General features: G+C 41.2%; 1 protein-coding gene across 1 annotated transcript in view; it reads right to left on the bottom strand.

Annotated features, from left to right (window-relative positions):
* LOC310792222 (cadherin-18-like) overlaps nucleotides 1-6,000 on the bottom strand; it is a gene marked incomplete at both ends in the record, with an annotated part of 146,708 nt that overhangs the window by 118,137 nt on the left and 22,571 nt on the right. The gene's annotated exons all lie outside the window — the stretch shown is intronic.

The raw sequence follows: 6,000 nt of genomic DNA on the forward strand, positions 1-6,000 counted from the left end.
AAGGCTAAAAGTAATCTCATGTGTAAGAAATGACTGTTCTACATTGAAGTAAAAATGTGAATAATTAACTTGTTGGTTTTGGATTTATTTAGCTTCAAGAGTGCATTTTTGTTCGTGTGACCCTCAACACAGGCTTTGAGAATCCCGGGCCACTTACTGATACTTATGCTTAAATTAACCCACTCATATTCTGTTTTATTTCAAGAAAAACATTTTGGCTAGTGGAAATTCTAATTGGCTGGTAACTTTGAAATCTAGCAGCCATATTGGCAGGTGGTCAAAACAGTTAATTTCAAACATTGCAGGGAGAGCAGGTAGTGACATAGAAGTGAGTGAGAAAAGGATCAAATATTGGTGTTTAAGACTGAATGATGACATTACAACTGTTAATTTAAAATGAGTTGTTCCTCTAAACTTGACTTCAAATGCCCCAATTATTTTCGCGCTGGCGCCGTTTGGCCCCCAACCCTCAGCAAAATCTGGCCCTCTGGTAGCGAGGACATTTTTTTCACTGGAGAAAAGGTTTTTAACTCACTGGCTTGTTGGGGGGTGACATATTTCACTGGAGAAAAGGTTTTTAACTCACTGGCTTGTTGAGGGGTGACATATTTCACTGGAGAAAAGGTTTTTAACTCACTGGCTTGTTGGGGGGTGACATATTTCACTGGAGAAAAAGTTTTTAACTCACTGGCTTGTTGGGGGGTGACATATTTCACTGGAGAAAAGCTTTTTAACTCACTGGCTTGTTGGGGGGTGACATATTTCACTGGAGAAAAAGTTTTTAACTCACTGGCTTGTTGGGGGGTGACATATTTCACTGGAGAAAAAGTTTTTAACTCACTGGCTTGTTGGGGGGTGACATATTTCACTGGAGAAAAGGTTTTTAACTCACTGGCTTGTTGGGGGGTGACATATTTCACTGGAGAAAAAGTTTTTAACTCACTGGCTTGTTGGGGGGTGACATATTTCACTGGAGAAAAGGTTTTTAACTCACTGGCTTGTTGGGGGGTGACATATTTCACTGGAGAAAAGGTTTTTAACTCACTGGCTTGTTGGGGGGTGACATATTTCACTGGAGAAAAAGTTTTTAACTCACTGGCTTGTTGGGGGGGTGACATATTTCACTGGAGAAAAGGTTTTTAACTCACTGGCTTGTTGGGGGGTGACATATTTCACTGGAGAAAAGGTTTTTAACTCACTGGCTTGTTGGGGGGTGACATATTTAACTGGAGAAAAGGTTTTTAACTCACTGGCTTGTTGGGGGGTGACATTTCACTGGAGAAAAAGTTTTTAACTCACTGGCTTGTTGGGGGGTGACATATTTCACTGGAGAAAAGGTTTTTAACTCACTGGCTTGTTGGGGGGGTGACATATTTCACTGGAGAAAAGGTTTTTAACTCACTGGCTTGTTGGGGGGTGACATATTTCACTGGAGAAAAGGTTTTTAACTCACTGGCTTGTTGGGGGGTGACATATTTCACTAGAGAAAAAGTTTTTAACTCACTGGCTTGTTGGGGGGTGACATATTTCACTGGAGAAAAAGTTTTTAACTCACTGGCTTGTTGGGGGGTGACATATTTCACTGGAGAAAAGCTTTTTAACTCACTGGCTTGTTGGGGGGTGACATATTTCACTGGAGAAAAAGTTTTTAACTCACTGGCTTGTTGGGGGGTGACATATTTCACTGGAGAAAAAGTTTTTAACTCACTGGCTTGTTGGGGGGTGACATATTTCACTGGAGAAAAGGTTTTTAACTCACTGGCTTGTTGGGGGGTGACATATTTCACTGGAGAAAAAGTTTTTAACTCACTGGCTTGTTGGGGGGTGACATATTTCACTGGAGAAAAAGTTTTTAACTCACTGGCTTGTTGGGGGGTGACATATTTCACTGGAGAAAAGGTTTTTAACTCACTGGCTTGTTGGGGGGTGACATATTTCACTAGAGAAAAAGTTTTTAACTCACTGGCTTGTTGGGGGGTGACATATTTCACTGGAGAAAAAGTTTTTAACTCACTGGCTTGTTGGGGGGTGACATATTTCACTGGAGAAAAGGTTTTTAACTCACTGGCTTGTTGGGGGGTGACATATTTCACTAGAGAAAAAGTTTTTAACTCACTGGCTTGTTGGGGGGTGACATATTTCACTGGAGAAAAAGTTTTTAACTCACTGGCTTGTTGGGGGGTGACATATTTAACTGGAGAAAAGGTTTTTTAACTCACTGGCTTGTTGGGGGGTGACATATTTCACTGGAGAAAAGGTTTTTTAACTCACTGGCTTGTTGGGGGGTGACATATTTCACTGGAGAAAAGGTTTTTAACTCACTGGCTTGTTGGGGGGTGACATATTTCACTGGAGAAAAAGTTTTTAACTCACTGGCTTGTTGGGGGGTGACATATTTCACTGGAGAAAAGGTTTTTAACTCACTGGCTTGTTGGGGGGTGACATATTTCACTGGAGAAAAAGTTTTTAACTCACTGGCTTGTTGGGGGGTGACATATTTCACTGGAGAAAAAGTTTTTAACTCACTGGCTTGTTGGGGGGTGACATATTTCACTGGAGAAAAGGTTTTTAACTCACTGGCTTGTTGGGGGGTGACATATTTCACTGGAGAAAAAGTTTTTAACTCACTGGCTTGTTGGGGGGTGACATATTTCACTGGAGAAAAGGTTTTTAACTCACTGGCTTGTTGGGGGGTGACATATTTCACTGGAGAAAAGGTTTTTAACTCACTGGCTTGTTGGGGGGTGACATATTTCACTGGAGAAAAAGTTTTTAACTCACTGGCTTGTTGGGGGTGACATATTTCACTGGAGAAAAGGTTTTTAACTCACTGGCTTGTTGGGGGGTGACATATTTCACTGGAGAAAAGGTTTTTAACTCACTGGCTTGTTGGGGGTTGATGACATATCTCACTGGAGAAAAGGTTTTTAACTCACTGGCTTGTTGGGGGGGTGACATATTTCACTGGAGAAAAGTTGTGGATAGGCTATCCACAACTTTTCTCCAGTGAAATATGTGTGTAGGATAGGTGTGTAGAATATTATTCATGCAGGCTATGTGGAGGAGGAAGATGGTGAATATGCCAACAATCAACAACCTGCCACAATCTTTATGTCAACAACAACAAACAACCTGCCTCAATCCTGCTTTCCAAAAGATTGTTTTTGAGAACAAAGAGTCAATAGAGACTAATCTTGACATATTTGGCACCATAAATCATAACAGAGAAATAGGCTACACAACACAATGAGCCACAGAGACAATATAACAGACGTACACTGCCAGTATGGGCTGCAACAATTCTATTTGGCAAAGACAAAGACAATCCATGGCCCCGAGACAAAGACAGTTCCATGTCCCTGGCACATAATCAAAGATTTAAAAGAGAATGACAGTTCCATGTCTCTGGCACAAAATAAAATATTTAAAACAGAAAGACAGGTCCATGTCTCTGGCACAAAATAAAATATTTAAAACAGAAAGACAGGTCCATGTCCCTGGCAGAAAATAAAATATTTAAAACAGAAAGACAGGTCCATGTCCCTGGCAGAAAATAAAATATTTAAAACAGAAAGACAGGTCCATGTCCCTGGCACAAAATAAAATATTTAAAACAGAAAGACAGGTCCATGTCTCTGGCACAAAATAAAATATTTAAAACAGAAAGACAGGTCCATGTCCCTGGCACAAAATCTAAGATTTAAAAGAGAAAGTAGGTCCATGTCCCTGGCACAAAATCAAAGATTTAAAACAGAAAGACAGGTCCATGTCCCTGGCACAAAATCAAAGGTTTAAAACAGAAAGACATGTCCATGTCCCTGGCACAAAATCAAAGATTTAAAACAGAAAGACAGGTCCATGTCCCTGGCACAAAATCAAATATTTAAAACAGAAAGACAGGTCCATGTCCCTGGCACAAAATCAAATATTTAAAACAGAAAGACAGGTCCATGTCCCTGGCACAAAATCAAAGATTTAAAACAGAAAGACAGGTCCATGTCCCTCACAAAAAATCAAAGATTTAAAACAGTAAGACAGGTCCATGTCCCTGGCACAAAATCAAAGGTTTAAAACAGAAAGACAGGTCCATGTCCCTGGCACAAAATCAAAGATTTAAAACAGAAAGACAGGTCCATGTCCCTGGCACAAAATCAAATATTTAAAACAGAAAGACAGGTCCATGTCCCTGGCATAAAATCAAAGATTTAAAACAGAAAGACAGGTCCATGTCCCTGGCACAAAATCAAAGATTTAAAACAGAAAGACAGGTCCATGTCCCTGGCACAAAATCAAATATTTAAAACAGAAAGACAGGTCCATGTCCCTGGCACAAAATACAATATTTAAAACAGAAAGACAGGTCCATGTCCCTGGCACAAATCAAAGATTTAAAACAGAAAGACAGGTCCATGTCTCTGGCACAAAATCAAAGATTTAAAACAGAAAGACAGGTCCATGTCTCTGGCACAAAATCAAAGATTTAAAACAGAAAGACAGGTCCATGTCTCTGGCACAAAATCAAAGATTTAAAACAGAAAGACAGGCGGAGAGAAGAAGAAAGGAGTATAAAAATACAGCGGCACAGAAACAACAGTTATAAGCAGCAGCTGGCAAGGAAGGAGTGCCGACTGACATTTTGAGGCTAAAGTATTTCCCCTGTGTTTGTGTTTGTGTGTGTGTGTGTGTGTGTGTGTGTGTTTGTGTGTGTGTGTGTGTGTGTGTGTGCGCGTGCGAGCGTACGTGCGTGTGTGTGTGTGTGTGCGTGTGTGTGCGTGCGTGCGTGCATGCGTGTGTGTGTGTGTGTGCGTGCGTGTGTGTGTGTGTGTGTGTGTGCCTCGCACATCGCAGCACAAAGGCTTGTGAGGGTGTGAAATATGAATCAAAAACCGTGTGGGCGGATGGGTAGGAAGCCATGCTTTTATAATTCAAACAGGTTAATTCCCTTCTATTGGGATTAACAAGAGATGCTATGCTAGGATGAACCACACCACAATTTGTCAATGCAAAAGTGTGTATTATATAATATACTGTATACATTATGCATTTAACATTCAGACAGGACAGTATGGATTAAGTGCAACACATGTAGTAGGTAAGCATGGATTCCTATAGCCTGGTAGCCTCCATTCTATGGCGATTTAACTATCTTGACGACTGTAGCTCCCTGTATACTGTAGCTCACTGTATACTGCACGCAGAGTGGCGGTAAAGGCAGTGAGTATCTTGTTTATGTATAGGGAGGATATGGCCAATGAGCCAAACTCCCGACAAGGTGGCATATAGCCCTTTAAGAAATGTCTGGAAATGAATGGAGAGTTCATCTCCTCATTGGCGAGACTTTGGCACGCTATGGAGAGAGCGGCTCAAAACACGCACACAGTGTCAGAGAGAGGGGAGAGTGGGGTGGAGGAGAAGGGTGCAGGCCCTGCTGCAAACCTGGGACCTGCACACCTGCACCACTTACTTCAACACCTGGGTGTGTGTTGTTTTTCCCCCCAATATTTTATTTTCATTTTTCGATTGAACACAAACAAATCTGCCTCAACGCAAATTCCCGTGAGTTGGTAAATGGTAGAGACCTGAAATTTGGCACAATGACAGATATATTGGTGGCTGGTTACTGCTCAAGAAAGATTTTTCGAATCGGCCTGAAGGTGGCACTATAATTGAACTTCCACGCTTCCCGATTCTCAAACTTTTTTTTCTCCAGATGTTCGGGTGAATCTGCTCTACAAATTTGCCTCAAGGACCCCTTAAGGTCCGTCTGGAAAGTTTTTGAGATATTTTGAAAAGTTTGGAAAACACATTTTTGACATCTCCTCCTAGACCGTTTCACCGATTTCCACCCAAATCGCCAGGAAGCATCTATGGAGCAAGCTCTACAATCCTGATTTTTGGATTTTTGAAATCTACTTTGGTTTCGGAGATATTAATCATTAAAGTTGTGAGAGGGCGTGGCCTCTCAGCTAAATTGTCATAACTTCATGACCGATTAACGAA

Source organism: Poromitra crassiceps (assembly GCF_964638095.1).
Source record: "Poromitra crassiceps genome assembly, chromosome: 17".
Taxonomy (NCBI): domain Eukaryota; kingdom Metazoa; phylum Chordata; class Actinopteri; order Beryciformes; family Melamphaidae; genus Poromitra; species Poromitra crassiceps.